The sequence below is a fragment of the Pteropus alecto genome, unplaced genomic scaffold (genome assembly GCF_000325575.1).
Source record: "Pteropus alecto unplaced genomic scaffold, ASM32557v1 scaffold88, whole genome shotgun sequence".
Taxonomy (NCBI): domain Eukaryota; kingdom Metazoa; phylum Chordata; class Mammalia; order Chiroptera; family Pteropodidae; genus Pteropus; species Pteropus alecto.
Genome location: NW_006494611.1, coordinates 4926036 through 4946549, shown reverse-complemented (window position 1 = coordinate 4946549; position 20514 = coordinate 4926036). Strand labels below are relative to the sequence as shown.

At 41.4% G+C, this 20514-nt stretch overlaps 1 protein-coding gene across 4 annotated transcripts in view; it reads right to left on the bottom strand.

Moving 5' to 3' along the window:
• The window catches only part of ST6GAL1 (ST6 beta-galactoside alpha-2,6-sialyltransferase 1), a 108122-nt gene that overhangs the window by 82797 nt on the left and 4811 nt on the right, over positions 1–20514 (bottom strand). For all 4 annotated transcript variants that reach the window (XM_015599986.2, XM_006925824.3, XM_006925823.3 and 1 more), the window contains exon 2: positions 622–762. The gene's annotated coding sequence lies outside the window, so the exon portion shown is untranslated. The remainder of the gene's footprint in view (positions 1–621; positions 763–20514) is intronic.

The window sequence follows — 20514 nt, the reverse complement described above, 5'->3', positions numbered from 1 at the left end:
TCCAGAACCGCACACGAAGCAGTTGGTTAGAGATGAGTGAGCTTTTGTCTCTGAAAAAACCAGAGTTTTGTTTCTTATCGGACATATACAGAGCCAGAACTCTTCCATGGTGAGAAAGATAAGCCCTTGACCCTGAAAGATGACTTTCAGGATTGGTTGGTTGGAGGGGTTAGCTACTGTGCCAGGTCCCAGTCTGTGGAGGTGGTGGCATGGGGGGGAGGGTAGAGAGGGAGGGAGGGAGGGAGAGAGAGTTTCCTAAGAGTCTGACTTTCCTTGCAGAACAGAACAGATGCACCTAAGTTAAGCATTTGCCTAAATCAGGTGCGGTCTTACCTGGAGAATAAATTTTCTACTTTTGGAGTTCAAATTTCACCAGCAATTGAGAAAACACAATTCCCTGTTACAATTCCAAAAAACCTGCTTTGAAAAATTAAAGCCTCTTTTGCCACCATATGACCTTGTCTCCCAATGAGCTCAGGTGGAAGCAGATGGTTTGACTGAACAAGGAACAACTGCTCCTTCTTTCCTGAGCCTTAGAGGAAGAAGTTTACACACAGACACACGTACCCAACAGGAGGCAATCTGCCCTCTATCTCCAACCTGGGACTCAAGGAGCCTTACCTCATTATAGGGGCAGAGACCTGGCACCAGCGCTGGGGCAGGTTCAGGAAAGCCAATTCACTTCAGCTGGGCTCCATGACTTCACTGCTTCTTTCCGAGCTGCTGCTGCTGCAGAACTCTGAACAGTTGGCTCTACCCTGCCTGCCGAGAAAACAAACAAAAAAAAAAGGCAAAGTCACATATGTTAATACATGCAACAGTGTAAGCACCTTTGCCCCTCCTTCTCCCAACCGTGGTTCAGCCTCACCTGAAGGAGCCAGTCGCCTTCCCAGGGCTCAAACTGGCCATCTATTCACCCAGACCTACCCCTTCTGGAGCTCAGCAATTTCAGCATGAAATGTAGATGAAGCAAAGCAAACTACTACAGTTACTGAATCCTGGTGCTACTTACTTGCTATCATTGGGAAAGAAAAAAAAAATGTTAAAGCAAGAGTAAGAAGGTTACAGTTCTGGCCCCAAATCTCGTGTCTACATAAGGCTTGTGGACAACTGCTTATGATCAACAAATACATCAAACTTGCACCCAGTCTCCCTTTGACCTATAATATATTGTTTATAATGTTACAAGTGTGAATTCAATTTCTAATTTATTTTGGGAGCATTCTTAACTGAGCCTAAATTTTTAATCCACATATTATTATAGCTGTCTGGGTGGGTAGCATTTGTTTAAAGTAATTGTTATTTTTCCTAGTGCCAAAGAAATTTATGTCCAATCTAGAAATTTTAGAAAATATAATTAAGTCAGAAAGAAAAAGCTTATCTATTTTTCTCCACCCAAGATAACTACAGATAATACAGCCTTCCTGATTTTATTATCCAAAGTTTTTACACAGATGCAGTAAAGCCAAGCAATAAATCGTACCCCACCCCCCAAAGGCTGAACATTTACGTCATCTCCAACTTTTTTCGCTAATTACAAATTGCGCTTTGTACAATTTAATCTCTGGGGGAAATCCATGGTTATTTCCTTAAACACAGTCTTATAAGTCAAATTTCTGGGTCAAAGAGTTTCCAAATTTCTCATGTATAACATTTTTAGTGGAAATAAGTGTGGCCTTCAAGGAGTCCGGTTTTTCACATTTCATGCTCATACTTAGCTCAGCCCAAGTCTAAGATAACATCCATGATGATAAAATGATTTCCCCTGATCAAGCTTGGGGAGTGCGGTGAATGAATAAGAACTGATAAGGAGGAAAACTAGTGAGAAATCCACTGAGGAACAGAGAAGAAGTAGTAATACACAAGGACAATGTCTGGAAGAAGGAGACTCTGAGACAAATAAGCATCATTCCGTGAAAGTGCAGATGCTGATAGGAACTAAGTCAGATGAAACAAGCTGAAGTGAGCCCTTTGAGGGGATAAAAATGTCAAGTTCTTACAAAGATTCCGGGCAGAACAGAGCAAACAACAAAGGCATCAGGTGATGTGGAAAAATAAAAAGTTGCTTGCAGCACTTGAGCACTTTGCTGCTGTGTATAATTAATGCCAACAAAACACTAGGAGCCAAAGTTGCTGTGGGCTGAGTGAGCCAGGCCAGGAAGAGATCTCTACCCGCAAATGCAACTGAGCTGGTGGCCACTTGGAAGTCTGCCAGTAAGGAGCCTTCCCAAGGGAGCAGGAGCAAGGTGCTCTCGGGGTACAGGGACTCGGGCTGCTGACCCACCTGCCACGCTCCTTCTCTCTCTAGCCAGCCTCCCATCTCCCTCCTTTTACTCCAAGCCTAACCTTCAGTGAGAGATGGATAATTCACCAAGTAATCTGCTTAAACAGATTTAATGGCATTCTGTGGCCCTGTGACCCAGGCAAAGAAGACCCTAGGGACCCAAGTCTCAGGCCCTTTACTAGCTGACCAAACCCTTTGCCATTCCACCCCATGAACCCTATGCTCTAGCCACAGTAATCTACAGACTCATAAGGGAATGTGCGGTTTTATTCATGCTTTTAAAATCCTTTGGAAGATGGTTTGCAGACCTCCAACGTTACCCAAATAGGCAAGTCATTCGACTTGCCCAATCTGCCACTACCCCACCCACTTACACTCTTGGGCCTCCCCTGATAAACGAATGGTAAAATTTTCATTTAAAAGCAACTCACACATAAATAAAGGAGTTGGACCAGACACTTTCAGAATTGCAACTATGAAAAAAGACTACAGTGAGCTGGTGGTGGACCCTAGAGCTTGAGGGAAAGGTAATGAGGGACACCATGAGAAGCAAATGCCAAGCACGAGATCAAGTGATGAGGCTATGGGGGGCCTGCAGAAGGAGCGGAAGCTGGCATACAAAGAGCACAAGGAAGCGGTCTGGGGTGAGGCTGACAGGAAACCATACAGCCCCAGAGAGACCAGATGCTTGTTAACCTTTTAGTGTTTGCAAGGCTCGTCTATACTTCCTACTTTTTATTTTTGTAAGCATCCCCTGAATCCCTTCAAAACTCACTGAAAAGCTTGGTTTAGACCAACTCTGGGGGTCCCAGCTAACTCCGACTCACTGAAGCCTAACTGGGTCGTGTGTGAGACTACATGGACTTGCCCATGTCCTAGTATAAGGCTTTGGTCATCCACTGTGGCTGCTCAAAACTTTTTTTTTAATTTTCTTCTGAAGGGTGGGCCTGGGCTTTTGATAGATGAGGCAACTGGATGGGACGGTCCTGGATTGCAGGTGTAATCATGATTAGCATGAGAAATAAACAATAATAGAGCTGTACAGACTGTAGATTTTTCTATTAAGTGGCTGATACTAATTCATATCACCATGTCAGAGTCACCATGTCAGCTGATCACAGGGTCCTTTTGCATCCCTCTGTCCCTGAGCCACCTAAAAACTCATATGCTTCCTTACGGTTTTTATACAGTGCCTATTTAATGCATCACGCTACTGTAACCTGTGTGTTCTGCTCCCTGACCTCCCTCCTATCCCGCAAGGGTTACTGGTTTGACGTCTAGATTTGGTTTCACTCCTATTTTTCCATGGCCTAACCAGCCAAAGTTTTACTTACCTCCTTCCTCATGCTCAGGGCCTGTTCTCTGCTTTTTCTCTCCTCCTCTCACTCCTGCCTGCACTGTCCCACCCACCTTACAACTGCTGGCAGCTCCTCTGCTAATCCCCTTTCTCCTCCACCCTCAGTCAGACCCAGAAGGATCTAAAGATGATTCTAAAGAAGAAAGCAGAAGAATGTGAGGCTGCCTTGACCTCATTAACTCCCTCACACCCCAGCAAGTGTTTCCTTCTGGTGTACAATGTGTGAGACACCGACCATAGACCAGAACTAGGATTTAGAGCCCATCAAGAACCAAGGAACCCAGAACCCACAGAAGTCCGTAAAATGAGCCAAGACCACACACCCTAAGAATTTCATGGCCCAGCATCCCCTGATATAAGTATCCTCTTAGCAGGACCATTGCTAAAGGGCTTGGTTCTGAGTCAGAGAATGGGTTAGCCTATCACAGGGACAGGACTCTGGCCTCAGGTCGCTAACTTAAATGAGTGATCACATGGCACACAGAAGCCTTGGAGTAAAAGATAATCCTGTTAACCCCGAATCCATTATTCCACATTATCTGGAATGTGAGCAATTGTTCTGATTATGTTTGGATACGGAAGCTAAATTAGCTAAGAGCTTTCATTGATTTTTGTGCATAAAACATTCCAGGATCTGGGTCGCTACAAATCTGCTAAGCTCTGCAGTCAGATCAGAAGACACTGCACCCAAAATTTCTGCTAAAATCAGAAAACTTCCTGGATTATCTGTGCCCTCCTCTCCCCTCCCATCTCTTGGGCCCAGACCAACATTATGGGGTCCCTGACCAAGGGTTAGACCAAAGGTTAGCTATAGTGTTCCTTTACTTTTTTTTTTAATTTAAATTTATTTTTTTAATTTAAATTTATTTTAGCAATTACTATGTGCCAAGTACCTTGCGTACTAAATTATTCACTTATTCCTCACACATTTCTATGAGGCAAAAAGAGTTGTCTTCATTTTCAGGTGAGGAAACAGAGCCCAGGCACAAAACAGATAAGTGACTAAGCCAGAATCCCACAACTGGCCTGCCTCACTGAGGTCTTTCTTCCCTGCAGTGTGAGGATAAAGCTAGGCTAAACTCTTTCAATAAAGGAACTGAAATTAAAGGTGAGTTGAACACTGAATGCACAGGTTCTGACAAAAAGAGAAATGGTGTGCAATGATTTATTTTCAGAGAACCAGAAAAGGGAAGTTCTTCTGCCACTGTCATCTGCAAAATACCCAAAGTAGGGTATTCCTGTTCATTTCTCTACAGCAAACAATCACTCAGTTTTCACTGTGCCTTTTTTAGGTGTCAATCTGGCTCTATGGGGAGACACTAAGCCCTTTTTTCAGTCAAAGCAATACACACACATGACTTCAGACCCTGACCCACCCCTCCATGCCCCTAATTTCTGTTACCCAAATACAACGGCTCTTATCTATGTCTAGAGTTGCCTCAGTATATATAAATAGCATGCGTATATGGCTCTTCTTTTGCAATGTTAAATATTACTCTTTGACTTCCTACTACAGAAAATGAGGATTTAGTTCTCTTTTACCATCATCCGACACACCACTTCTACTTTCCAAATTCTCTTAATACAGTTATGCCATTTTTTATTAAGTCAACATTAGAATTTACATTTTTATGATCAAATAAATTATGGTTCACAGATTAGCTATGCAGTGCGTTATGATGAATGCCTCTCCTGTACATTCCTTAGTTGTCAACACTCAACTTTCCGTAAGTCCCTTTTTTTTTGGATTTCTTGAAGCTCTCCATTCTGGAAATTCTGCCCTCCTGCTCCAACCTGAGCTAGTGGCTCTCTGGATTTAAAAGGAGAATCCATTCCTACTGTCTTAATTTACTCCATAATGTTGGGAGAACATAACAACACTAGCTTCCTCAGAAAGAATGTATGGAGAGGTACAATAGCTGAGACTTCTCATATCTAAAAATGCCTTATTCAACCCTCACATTTGATTAATAATTTGTCAACATAAATTCTCAGTTGTAAATACTTTCCTCTCAGAATTTTAAAAGCATGGTCCAGCTTCTTCTAGTGTTATCGTGGAATCAGATTTCTATTCTTATGTATAATCAGTTATCCCGCCCCACCATCTATAAGCTTTTCCTGTTTTTTCACAATGATATGCTTTGATGCGTGTCTTTTTTCATTCATGGCCCTGGGCAGTCAAGTGAGTTTTTCAGACTAGAAGCCTATGTCATTCAGTTCTCAGAATTTTTCTTGTATTATTACTTTTCTTATGATTCTTCCTCCCCATCGTCTCTATTTCCTTTTTCTATAAGTCCTACTACTCGACATCTTAGAATAATCCTTCCTCATTTTTCATTTCATTGCCTTTTTTTGTTTGACTTTCAGCAAGATTTCTTCAACTTTATATTCTAAATCTTCTACTGATTCATTTATTTATTCTATCATACTTTTAATTTCCGAAAGTTCTTTCTGATTCTCTGCATCCTTTCTCATAGCACAGTCTTTATTTTATTAACATGATATCTTCTCTATGACCTAGTAATTACAGTTTTCGTTAAATTTTTTCCTGCTCCCTACATTGTCTCTATTTCTTGTGAGGATGTTTTGTTTTTTGGTTTTTGTTTTTCTTAATATTGGTTTTTGTTGTTGCTCTTTTGGTTTCTGTCTTTCATGTTTCCAGCTTTGTCAAGTATCTGGTGATCCTTAGTGGTCTTTTTTAATTTACAAGCATGACACTAAAAGCTGACCAGAAGCTCCACATGTGTGGACAGGGCTGCTAGACTGATGGATCTTACCAGAGAGAGTCTGAGAGTAATCTGCCCATTTTATTTAAAGAATCCTGAATATCAATATCTACAATCCTTTTCTCTTGGGCTATTCAGTTTAGAGACAGAGTAGAGACTCAGCATAGAGACTCCTCTAATCTCACAACCAGGGAACAGGGAGTATAACTCTAGTTTGCCAGTACTGTGGGAACCCACAGAAAAAAGATGAAGAGGGGTGATCTCACTGTCCTCTATGAAGACTTTGATTCACTCCCTGTGTCTTAGAATAATATCTCACACATTCTCGCCTCAGCTTGGTCTGCTGTGCCTGATCTTAATCAGGTCTGAAAATTGAATTTGTTCTTGGAAAGATCTTAAAACAAATTTTAGTTACCAGGGGAAAGGAAAAAAAGATTTTTTTTTTTATAGATATGGTTTCAAATGCCTGACATTTAGGAAAGTATTAACTAACACAGGTTCACAATAACTTATCAGGAATCTTTGAGGCTTGATAAGTATTGGAATTCAGAATTCTTCATTTTTTAGAAAAGTAATATGTTGCCTAAATCACATGTTACATCCCTCTGCAACAGGGTCAGGGCAGCTCTCCATAATTATATGGCTTAACATTTCTGCAGCAAAACAAATGAATATTTAAACTAAGTGGATTAAATAAAGATTTATAAATAGGCTCACATCAGTCCCAGTCAGCTTTCGCCACCAAAGAGGTTAAGAATAAAACGTGGTTTTCACAGATTTTTAGATCTGGAAACTGCAGATAAGGGATTGTATGTGCATTTTCTATGTGCTTCCTACACCTCCTGTCACATTTGGGGCATTTTTACAGGGATTTTATCACTCTGTGGAACTGCTTGCTTGCAATGAGATGTGGAGAAAATGAGGCAATTTGAGAGGTGGGTGCTGGGGAAGGCCAGGCTCAACAGGGAGATGGTATAATGGCATAATCACTTAGGATATTTGAGTCTCAGTTTTATGCTAGCAGGCTGTGTTACTTTGGAAAATGTACTTAACTTCTCTGAGCCTCAATTTCCTCATCTATAAATTGTGGGTTACTCTATTTAATTTTGAGTTGTTAAGATTTAGTCAGCCAACAATTTTGTATTATGCATATTATTGCATTGCTCTGGGTACTAGAAAATAATTATGAACAAAAGAGATGAGATCTCTGCCCTCGCAAACAGCTTCCTATCAAGAAGAAACACAGAGTATATTAGTAAGATGCCCATGTATATCACTGAAGAACAACGAAGCTGGATAAAAGGGAAAGAAGGAGGCAGGCACCAGATTATTATCTTATATGAGGTGATCAGAATGGCCTTTCTAATAAGGTGACACTTAAATAGAAACGTGAAAGAAGAGAAGAAGCAAACAATGAGAATATGCAAAGGAAGGGTATTCTAACTGAAAAGAACAGCAAGTGCAAAGGTCCTGAGGTAAAAATGTGCTTTATGTTTAAGGAGTAAGGTCTATGAAGTAAAATAGAATGAAGAGGCAGAAGAGAGAAGGAGATGAAGTCTATGTAGAACTGAGGGCCGAATCGTGCAGAATCTTGTAGGCCCTTCTAAGAACTTTGACTCTGAGTGAAATGGGAGGGCTTTGTTGGTTTTTAGCAGAAAAATGATATAATACTACATCTTTTAAAACGATCACTCTAGTTGCTATTTTGAGAAGAGACCATAGGCCCAAGAAGGAGGCCTAGTTAAAAGCTACTCTAAAAATTAAAAGTACAGATTGATCTGTCGTCTTGCATCAAATAAGTAGTCAGTTCCCTGATTTACTCTGCAAGTATAGCTGATATGGTTTGCTGACAGACTGGATGCAGCATGAGAGAATGAGAGTCAAGAGTGATTCTAGAGTTTTAAGCTCTAGCAACTGGAAAAATGAAGTTGTCTTTTCCTGAAGTGGAATGACTGTTTTAGGGGGAAAAAAAAAAAAAGCAGCAGTCCAGTCTTAGACTTGTCATCATTGAGATGTCTATTAGACACCTACGGGAATGTGTTGAGTAGATGACTGAATATATGAGTGCAGCATTCAGAGGAAAGTTCTGGGATGGAACTATCAATTGAGGATTGTCACCATGTGAATGGTTCCACCAGGAATTGAGAAACAGAGAAGGGGCCAAGTCCAAGGACTGCTCCCTGGGGCACTCCAAAGTAAACAAGTGAAGATGAGCCAACAAAGATACTGAGAAGGAGAAGCCAGTGAGAGGAAAGAAGAGCCAAGGAGAGTGATGTTCCAGAAGCCAAGAGAAGACATTTTTTTCAAGGGGGATGGAACAATCAACTATATAAAATGCTGCTGATAAATCAAGATTAGGACTGAGATTTGACCATCATACATGGCAATATGGAGGTCACTGGTGAACCTGACAGGTGTAGTTTTTGTGGAGTGATGGAGGCAAAATGTGACTAGATGGAGTTTAAATAATGAGAGAAGAAGAACTGCAGGGAGCAAGCACAGGTGACTCTCTCAAGGAGCAGAGAAATGAGGCAGTAGCTGGAGGGGTAGATGAGGTCAGAGGAAGATGTACCTGTGCATTATGTGTGTGAGTGGGAGAAACAACAGCCATAGATGGAGAAAAACGGAGGGAAGAGGGGAGCGGAGAAGATGAAGAAGGGCGGAGAGGGAGTGGGGGGAGAGGAATAATCCAGTAGATTATTGAAAAGGGAAGGGAGAATTGCTGGAGTCAGGTCCTTAATCAATTAGGGAAACAGGATGCAGTACGAGTAGAGGAGTTAGTCTTAGATAGGAGTAGAAAAAAATTCATCATCCAGAGTAACAGGCAGAAGGTAGAATATAGGGGCATAAATTTGGTAGCGGAAAAGTTTGAAAGTTCTATGCCGTTATTTTCTCAGGTACATGGGAAACAAGGTTCTCAACTGAAAGTACGGATGGGCAAAGAGGCGTTAAAGATTTGAAGAGAGAGAAAGGTGTGAAACACTCATCTAGATTAGAGAATGGCAGTGGTTCTCAACCAAGACTGCCCATTGTAATAACTGCAGATCTTTCAAAAAAGGACACTGATGCCCAGGTCCATGCCACAAAGACTTTGATTTTATTAGTTTTGGGTGCAATGCAGGCAGCAGCACTTTTTATAATCTCCCCCAAATAATACTAATAGAAGCCAGAGTTGAGAAACACTGGACCAAGGAAATAAAGCAAGATGACCTGACAATACCGAAGTCCACTCAAGGGTGATGGCCATGAATTAGAGTGAGACTCGTCAGGATAATGGAATAATTTTCTACAGTCACATTTAGCTGTGTGGAGCAGGCCTGGTGTAGAGCAGGGGTCTCCGATCCCCAGGCCACGAATCGGTACCACACAGGAATCGGGCCGCACAGCAAGAGGTGAGCGGCAGGCAAGCAAGCCAAGCTTTGTCTGTATTTGTGGCCACTCCCCAGCGCTAGCATCACCACCTCCACCCCACCTCAGATCATCAGGCATTAGGTTCTCATAGGAGCACCAGTCCCTGGTGCCAAAAAGGTTGGGAACTGCTGGTATAGAGCTAAAGAGCTGGATTTATCTGGGGTTAAATGAAATACCTGTAAAGCATGTAACACACCTGAACATAGTAAAGAGTTCAGTAAACAAAACCTGCTATGTTTACTTTTATCACCAGCTAAGTGACATACACCAGCCTTGTAGCAAATATAATTTTGTTTTTTTTTTTCATCCAAATGGTTCACCCAATTTGTGTATATCACATGGTTTTTAAGTAATTTGGAATAACTAAAATCACAAATGGATATCCTTGAATATCAAGGAGTCTCCTCTGGGGTGTGTGTGTGTGTGTGAGAGAGAGAGAGAGAGAGAGAGAGAGAGAGAGAGAGAGAGAAAGAGATTCAGCCTGCTTTTGTCAGAGCTCCCTCACTGCCTTCCTCCCTCTCTCACCTGGGACACACTCCCATGACCTTGGTTCCCAACAGGATAAGGAAAACAACAGCAAGGTCCCAAACCTGACTCCACACCAGGGCTCAGCTCCATGGATCAGCCCAGAGAACATTCTATTTTTCATCTTGCCACTTGTCTCTCACTCAAGGCCAGAAGTGACAGGTAGAAGAAAAAGACAGTCTGGTGGGCCAGGAGGGCCCTCCAGCGCTTCCTACCACGGGCGCCTGCAGCCTCACTGTGTTCTCATAGCTCGACCTTACCTAGAGAGCACCAGCACATTCCCACTGGTGTTTGAGTACACTCTGGTCTCAGTGGGCAGATGGCATGCATCAGAGGGGCCGAGCTCACTCCACAAGGCCTCCTAAGGGCTAGGTACTACGCTGGACCCTGGGCTGTGCGGAGAACCCAGCCAGCATCCTGCTATCCAGGAGGCCATTGTATAACACAGCTAACATTGTATAACATAGTGAGTACGTGTAAGAGATAAAAGTCTTCTCTTTCCTTTGGGTGTCATGGATCTGAGGGACTTATCTTGAACTGAGGATGAGCTAAAAGGTCAGTCTAGGCACAGCAGAGAGACCAATGGGATGAGGAAGAAACTAACCACTGCAGCAGTAAGAAGTTAGCTCTCTCAAAAATCACCATCCCCACTACACTCACACACAACACACATGACAGGGCTTTTGGACCCCCGGCAGCATGCCAAGCCCTATCCCAGGCCCTGGAAGAATCCTGATCCTTCCTGGAGCAAATGTGAGTTGCCTCAGGCCACGCTAGCTCAGTGCTGAGGTCTGGCTATAGGGCCACCCTGATGTGTTGTGTCAGAGCCCAATTTCTTTGAGGCCAGGGCCCTGCTTTGTCTTCATCAGTACTCCTGGAGAAGAAACACTGCTCCAGAGTCCTCTGACAACTTTGTCCCTCCTGTCCCTTTTCCAGACTACGAACCTCTACCAGACAGATGCAGCAGGAGCCTGCTCACCTGGCAGCTCTGACATTCCTTCCTGTAGTCTGGCATGTCTAGAACACCCTCCTCTGCACCGTATAACTCACCAAGCTGTTGACAGCCATCCTGACTCACTTCCCTGTCCCAGACTTTCCCAACAACCCAGAAGGCAGGACTGCCTGCCTCCCTCCCTCCCCACTACCGCCTACCACAGCCCCCAGCTGGTTATCTGAGTCAGGAGAGCACAACTCCTTGCCTGTGGACCAAGTTGTTTATCACAAGCCTGCAGGGACCATGACTGTGGGAGTTTTTATAGACACCTGTGGATACTCTAACAGATGTCTGTAAATTCACAGAAGAGCAGGGAGTGTGTCAGCAATAACAAACCCTTCTGTGTGGCTCTTTCATACTTTCTCATCTTTTCACTTCTATGATCTAATTGGAACATAACAACAAATGCGAGGTTAGACAGACCCACTATTATTATCCCCTTTTATGCATAAGGAAATTAGAGCTAGGATTAAGTAGCTTGGGCCACACAGCTGCTGGATAGCAGAGTCTGAACCACAGTTTAAGCTTTTACATTTACCTAAAGATTTACCTATAAAATTTACATGTGAGATATATTTATATTTCATAGGTCTACCTGTATGGAAATATATAAAATATCTTTACCTATAAAGAACCTATATAAACATGTTTTTACATTTATGTATTTTCTACTTTATGTTCACAAAGTTAGCTCATTCAGGTCTCCTGTGCACTGCAAATCAGAGAACAGAAGAACCATGAGCTTCGGAGTGTAGGCAGCTCAGGGGGTTCAAATGTCTCACCACTTTGTGACTTTGAGTAGATAAATCTCTCAACTTCAGTTTCCTCATCTGTACAGTAGGGCTAATTATTCCCATCCCGAAGGCCGTTGGGCAGCCTAAGGACATCTGTGCGTCATACCTGGTAGCTGTGGGCACTTAATGAACAGCAGCTATTTTTTCATTCATCCTTTGTTCTCCAAGAATAACAAATTACTCCCCATTACCCAGACATGCCGCATAGTTTCACTCCTCCTGGCCTGTGCTCCTGCTGTCCCTTAAGCCAAAATGTCCTTTCTCCTTTCTCAACCCATCAGAACTCTTCTCATCCTTCAACATCCAGTTCAACCCTATCTCTTTTGTGAAAACTCCCCCCTTTGTCCTCTGGGTCCCAACACCCAATCGTTCATCTGAGTTATAAAATGTTTTGCTCTTCCTAGAACTGGTGCTCACATAACAGACTTGCACACTTCCCCATGAAAAGACGATGTCTTGTTCCAACCAGCCCTCCACAGCCCGAGCATTAGTATTTAACAGTGCCCCTTTAGAACTGCCTTAGTAGTTTTATTCAAATAAGACTAGCTCATTATTTTTTTAAATCAATCAACACACAAAATTATATAGTTAAATGTCACCTAAGATCCCTCCACACACACACATACACACACACACACAGAATAGATTAATGTCATTCTTCACGTTTCTACATTTGTATATGGATAGAATTGTGAGGATTAGGAGAGAATACATGGAAGGAGCATGGGTGAAATTGCTTTATAAAACAACTATTTCGTATTTTTAAATTTTATTTTAATTCTACAGAAAAGTAAAATAATGGAAAGGCTGTACTTTTAACACATTTCTCCACCATAAGATTTTATTTCCTTAAAGATTCTTTTAAATTCAAGGAAAAAAAATTAACTGAAAGGTTGGAGCCATGATTTTAACACCTTATTTAGTCAGTATGAGAGGGAAAGTTACATACATGTCCTCCCATGTCATCCCGTAGCTTTCCATTTCCAGCACATTGTTTTTTTTTTTTACTTTGTCACATTCTATTCTGTAAGCGTACTGCCCTCTCTTGCCTAGCTTACCTCTATTTGAATGAATGAAGGGCTCACCAAATGACCTTTAACCACACCTTCCTAAGTTTGCTTTTGATTAATCTTTTCCATCAAGTAGATTTTCCCAAGAAAGGCTCATATATGCTATATTCTCTAAGTTCTTGTACATATGAGAGTGACTACCTGCCTTATCCTTGCAGAGTGATTTAATTAAGCGTAAAAGTCTTTAGTCACACTGCCTTTCCCTCAGAACTCTAAATATTTCTTCTCTGTGTTTTCAAGTTTTTCTTCTGCTGCATCTGCTGCAGATCAAGTCTGAGGCCAAAATGATTTTTACCCTGTGGCAAGATGAACAGCTCCCAGTATGCATTTCCTCATTTCCCTTTCCATAATAGAAAAACCCTGAGTTTTGAGGGCAAACCCAGCTGGAGACGTTTTCCCAGCCTCCTTTGCAGCCAAGTAGGTCCATGTGTTTTGGACCTACTATGTTTTGGTCAGTGGAACATGAGAAGTGGCATGTGTCCCCACGGTTACCCTTCTGAGAAATCATCTTTGTACGACCTTTAAATCTCTAATTTTTCTCTGATGAATTTCTTTATTTTTTTTCTCAGCATATACTGTAATTTTCATCAAGCCTTCTCTCTCTGTTAGTAATTTAGTTTTCAGTGGCTTCTACTTTGTACCCTTTATTAGCTTTTTCTCTAATGATGTTGTTTGTATACTCAATTTTTTTTCTCAGTTCTGTAAATGCCCTTTTTATTTCATTCTGTAGTTTTGCCTTCTTGTTTTTGAGTTCTTAATTAATTAGTTTTCAATACACTTTATTTTTAATGAATGAATGAATGAATATCCCTACTGCCTCTCCAATCCCAGAGCCAACTGCAACCCAGAAATTATCCTGGGAAATGGGGAGAATAGGCCAAAATTATCCCATTTATCATCGAATGACAGAAAATAATTTTACTCATATGTCATGCCTTCCATCTTCTTGATCCTATCATCTTTAAAGGGACAGGTCAAGGCCTACGTGCTCCACACTCTTCCAACCCACACTGATTGCTTCCTCTCCAGTTCTCAAAGGGCTTCTCTGAACTAAATGTAATGCCTGGGCTCCTAAATGAACCTGGAACTTTTGAGAAAGAGGATGAAGCTTCTCCCTCTCTCTTTTTATTCATGGTTGGGCACATAAAGGTTTTCTCTGAAGATTTCTGGACTACTGATTTTCTGAATGAAAAGGAGAGTAAAAACTAGAACCAAGACTCAGAATAGGCTTCAACACAAGACCCACTAGTTCCAATTTAACTATAAGTTGGAAAACGCCACAAGGCAAGTGGAAGGGAGATGATTCAGCAAGGGTATTAGCATCAGAGCCAGGAATGAGGCCTTCCCAACCTACCGCTGCAGGCACTGTTGAGAGGCTGAGCAAGCCTACATTCAGGTCCAAGCACCTCAACTCACTCATTGTCTGACTTTGAACAAATCATCAAATCTCCCGCAGCCTTGTTTTCTCATCTATTAAATGGAGATGATAATAGTATATGCCACATAGGGAGGTTATGAAAATTATTTTAGATAATGAATGTAATGCTTCCAGCCTCATCCCTCACCATCTCTTGCCTTGCGTGTTTCTCTCCAGGAACATCAACCTGTTAGTAGTTCCCACACACATGCGACAAGCCATTCTTCATCCCATACCCTTGCTCCTACAGCCCTTTTTCCTTCAAATGCCCTTCTCCCAAAGGCTAACAGCTACTGCCCTCTAAGACTCAGCTTAGGCATCACCTCCTCCAGGAAGCTCTTCCAAAACTCACTGTACCTTCTTCCCAGCCTCTGTGTATACCTAAATCATTAATTACTGTGTTTTAATTAATATCTGCATGTCCACTCCCAACCAAGCTCTTGAAGGAACAGCACTGTGGGAATATTTGGGTCTGTGTTCTAAAAATGAGCACTGCGCATGGGTTACAGCAGGTACTCAATGTTTGTTGAATGAATGAACAAAGCAAACACTCTAAGAAAACAGAAAGAGGGTGGTACAGGAAGTTTGTACAGGAAGCCACTAACTTCTAAGGCCCTACCAGTTACACTGAATATGTGTGTGCATGTCTACAATGTGTGTTCTTTATGTAGATATTCCCAATGCCTAGCACGATGCTTAGCACATAATAGACACTTAATAAATATTTGATGAAGAAAGTAATATTAAATAAACTTTACAAAAGAAGATATGTTTTAAGAGCCTAGAAGCACAGCTGCAAGACAAGCCCTTAACAATGCTGATATTTAGTTTCATTTAGAAACCGAAAGCTTAAGGGAGCCAAGCAGTGGTACCCACTCAGCTATGTCCACTACCAGTGTTTATTCCCAATCATAACCAAATAATGAGTACAAGTAGATATCAGAATTTCAAAGGGCAAGCAAAAAAAAGGGGGAGTGGGGAGCAAACCAGGTTTGATGCAAACGACTATGACCAAAAAGGGAAATGAGCATATGTATACTGGATCCAAATGTCATGCTATTCATATGTGACTGTCCATTAATTTCTTTCCATTCATATGTTCTTAATGGAATGGTAGAAAGCTTCCATAGCCCCTGTATGCATAAATTTAGCCAAGCTCCCAATGAAACACAAGGACAAAGCACTTCTCAGACCCAAAGGACTAGGAATTATTAACAGAGGGAAAACCTATAACATGATATAGGAAAGAGCTACACCACCAATGCCAGCTTCACTACTTAGTAGCAGTGAATCTTCAGGTAAGTTTCTACCCTCTCATCTGCAAAATGGAACTAATGATACCACCACACCAAAGTGTTGCTGTGGGGACTTGGTGAGAGAACACAAACACAGTGCCTCCTTGCAGCCAGGCACTCAGCAAAAGCCCAGAAGATGGTAAACTCGCCATGTTTTCCTCACCAAGACTCAGCTAAGACTTCAGTCCAAGAGGTTCTTCCACATCCATAGGAAAGAAAGGCACAAGCATTCAACATGGTGGGTGCTGTCAACTCTCCCTCAGAGGATCGTCAAGAGGTTGCAAAGGGTAGAGTGTTCCTAAAATTAAAGCTGAGTTCCGTCTCAGTACTGTGCCAAGGAAACCAGGAGATGGATGCAAATTTAGAAAGACTATAATGAAAAAAATTGTACAATCATCCTCTTGGGACATGTAATTCTTTTCTGGTTGCCAGATTTCCTGGTCATGTAAAGTGTACATGATATATTTATTCCTGTGGAAAAGTTTTTGAATATAGAGTCACGCCATGTTGAATCCAAGGACAGACAAGAGGAAGGTTGCCAAGATCCGGGGGAAACAATGTTTAGGCCGCCTTTGAATATTTCCATTTTATTCTACCTTTCAGAGCAGGTAAAAACTAGCATTGCATGTAGCTCTTTCCTACAAGTTACTTCATGCATAACTTGTCCCACCTACTCAGTCTGATTTTGCATCCTTCTGCTTCTTGCCCTACAGTCAAAGAGAGTCATAGACTCTCAAAGTTGGAAGGGGCATTTTAGATCAACTTTTCTGCAAAGCAGGAATCCTCTAATGACAAACACATTCCTTGCAGCTCTTGTTTGGATATTCCCATGCCTGGAAGTTCACTGCCTTGTGACATAGCTCATTCCATATTTGGGCAGTTCTGCTAAGTTCCTCTGCCATCCTGCAACTTTTCCCCGACCCTCTACTGTTTCTCCCCTCTATAGCAGCCACTTAGTATGACCCTGACCCTTCTTCCACTTGAAGAAGGTACCTCTTATTTTATCTCCTGCAGTTTCCACATTTATTCCACCTACAATATGGTGTCTTAAACCTCTGTCTTCCAAGCAGCTCATTTCTGGGTGCTTCATTTTACCATAATCTGTTATTGTACCCAGAGAAACGTAACACTCCAGATGGGTCTGAACAACCAGATGGAGTAGAGTAGAACAGGCACAGTCCCTCCTTCAAAGCCTGAGATCAAATACTCCTCTTCTTGGCTTCTCTCTTCTCCCTCGCTCAAGTTCCATTCCTCTCACTAGGTCCCCAGTGACTCTGGGAACAGAAACAAATTTGGAAGTGCCAGAGACAGTGGAAAGAGGAGGAGGAGATGACGCAGCTCAGTTTCTTGCACTGGCAGCTGAGGGAACCCAACCAGACAGGCTATCTCCAAAAATAGCTTTCTTTGGATACAGCCTCTTAGTAACTTCTTGAGAGCCTTTCATTCCAGCTTTCCAGGGTGTGGTCCTCAGTGTCCCTGTACCCATTCTCTTGCCACCCTTTCCAGAGTTTGATGGACTAGCTTCATTTAGCCACTGACATTTATAATCATCATTCCATATGTCCAAGGTCTAAATATGCTTAGAAATATATTTTTATGGAAATAGATTAATATCCATCAACAGAAGACTAGTGAAGTTAATACACTTATAATTTAGAATGTGATGTGGCTGTGAAAAATATATGTATACACTGATATGGAAATACATTTAATACATATAGTAAAGTGAAAAAAGCAAGTTTGTAAAGTGGCAGTTACATTTACTTAGTTTTTAAAATGTATTTGCACATAACCATGAATAAAACATAAATGCATAAAAAGAAGCTGAAGGGCCCACAACAAACTAAACAGTGGTCACTTCAGAGAGAAGTGGGATTGCAAAGAATAAATGTAAAAGGTGAGGGTTAATTTTTTACCCGATTGAAGATTCAAAAAACAAACCGATTTCATCTATTATTTGTATGAAGAAACCCCCTTACGTATACCTTTTGCCCTTTGCCATTTGATTATCTCTGAGCTGGAAGGGCCTAGAGAGATGGGAGTGGAGTCCTTGATGTGGCAAGTCCAGGGTGACGTGCATCTTGCTCAAGGCCACACAGCTAGCTAGTAACTGCCAGAGACCACAAGTCACAGTGCAGGCCCTCACATAATGGGAGTCCCAGTGGATTAAAGAGAGGGCTTAATTTAATTTCTAAATCAAATCAATTTTTTTCTTTTAGCTGAGTCAAAAATTCCTACTTGGGTACAATAGCGAGTTAGAAGAGACCAAGACTCATCAAAGTTGCAGGAGGAAAGGGAAGCCCATCTTTTTCCATGGAGGAAAAGGAGCATTAGAGAAGGCATGTTACTCAGGCACAGTTGTCAAGGGCCCTATCTTCTGTGGGCTTCCTTGCCCTCATCCATAAATCAGAGGTAAAGGGCTGAGTAAGAGGGGATGAGAGAGATTCAATCAACAAACACAGGGTGCTCTGTGTGCTAGGTGCTTGTCTGAGCCATGACTACATCTACAGAATGCAACCCACAACATCTTGAATGCTTCTTGCTGCAGAGGGGCCATCAGTCTGTGACTTCAATTCCATACGGACGGACACTCTGCCTCTCAGGGAAGGAAGGCTGAGTTCAAGTTCAATTCAAGTCCAACTATATAGAGTTGCTGGGCTATCACATGGATTACTTCATTCAATACTCGCCAAATTTTTACAAATATGCTCAAAGAAATTCATAAGTCACTTGTCAAAAGCACATAATTTGTAAAGAGTGATGCCTTATGCAAAATCAGGTCTCCTAACTCTAAATTTGGTGCTCCCTTTACCTTGTCTCTTTGAGACAAGACCTGGAAGGAAAACTCACTTGAGCAGTAAAACTTAAGAAGTTCTCAAGCTGGCGTGCCTGTCCCTGCAGCACACACAAGTGTACAAATAGTTCCATAACAATGACAGCAGAGACAGTCTCCAAGGGCAGCACAATACCTCAAATAAACATCACGCTACCATGTGAAATATTTATGGCTGGGCCGATAAGTTGTCACAAATGTGCTTCAAAGTAATCTAGGTGAAGTGTGGAATTATAGATCAGTCACGAGTTTTGACAATTGTTGAAGATAAGTGATTGTATATGGGAGTTCATTACACCATTCTGTATGTTTGAAATTTTCCATTATAAAACTTTTATAATGTATCATGTGAGTGATCATTTCTTTCTCAATTTGTCACCTGGTAGGAGGTTCCATTTTAATTAACTTTCTTCCTGCTTATGCATGGTAAGAAAAATATTAGGAAGAAAGATTCCTGCGGCTTGTAAAAATCCCAACTATAACAATAATAGCTATCACTTACTGAGTGCTTTCTTGTATTCCTGGCACTATACTGGACTCTTTATCTATGATTTCATTTAATCTTTGCAATGGCCCAGTCCGGTAAGGTGTGAGCTTAAGTACTTTGTCCGAGTCTACACTGGTGATAAATAGTGAGCAAGAATTTGAATCCTGAATTACTTGTGCTCTTACTTTCTACTGTTTCCACATGACATAATACTTAGGTACTTTAAGACTTTATATGTAATTGAAACTAAACCTATGAATTTTTTTTAAATGATTATACCCTTAAAGTGTATCTTAGTAATTCCAACTTTAGGATTCTAGCCTATGGATTTTATCTGGAATATGGACAGATTTACTCACAAACATGTAAATCTCAGTGTCAATTAAAATAGGGAAAAAATAAGAAGTGGTTTGACTGTTCAGCAGTGGCCCTCCTCCAGTCTTGGGTGGTTGCTCCTCCTCTTGGTCCACAGCATCCTGCACTAGTCTCTTGTTACTCTGACAAGGGGCACCATACTGTGAGCTTCTTAAAAGCTGAGCTTTTCTTATATATGTTTGGTTTAGAATGAGCACTCGAATATGTGAGAAATGACTCTGGAGTTGCTTATTTAACACATATGGATACTGAAAACCGGGTGTTAAAGGAAGTTACTAGATAGAGGTCACAGGGCAGGACTAGAATCCAAGGCCACATGCAGGGTTCTTCTCCCTCCACCGTAAACTTTTTCTAAAATGAAATAAAAATGGATGGTGTTTGAATGCTTGAGGCAGGGGTGGGAAAGGTGGAGGAAGTTGGAAGTGTCTTCCTCTATAGGTCTTCATGAAAGTGATCAGATTCCATGGGATCAAGAGACCTTGGAGATGGTGAGCAGCTAATATGGGTGATAAATGAAAGTTGCAGTTTAATGCGGATGTAAACTCTGACATATATATGTCTGAGAAGTTAAGCAAGAAAAGCAAGAGATATCTGCACATGTAGTGTGTTCTCAGCCATTTAGAGAAAACAAATTCATAAAAAATAAAAGAAAAAGACCAGAAGAAAACTTGCCAAATACTAACAATGGTTGCCTTTGAGTAATGGAATTTTTTTTTCTGTTTCTCTATGCTTTTTTGTACTTTCCAAATTGTCCTCAATGGGCATGCTTTATTCTTATAATCAGAATGATAAATAAAATGTAAATCACCAAATACGTGGTGATAGAAAGAAATCTAACTATGGGTGGTGAACACAATGCAATATATATATGCCTTACTGTTGAATTGTACACCTGAAACTTACTGGATTTCATTAACCAATGTCACCATAATAAAAATAAATTAAT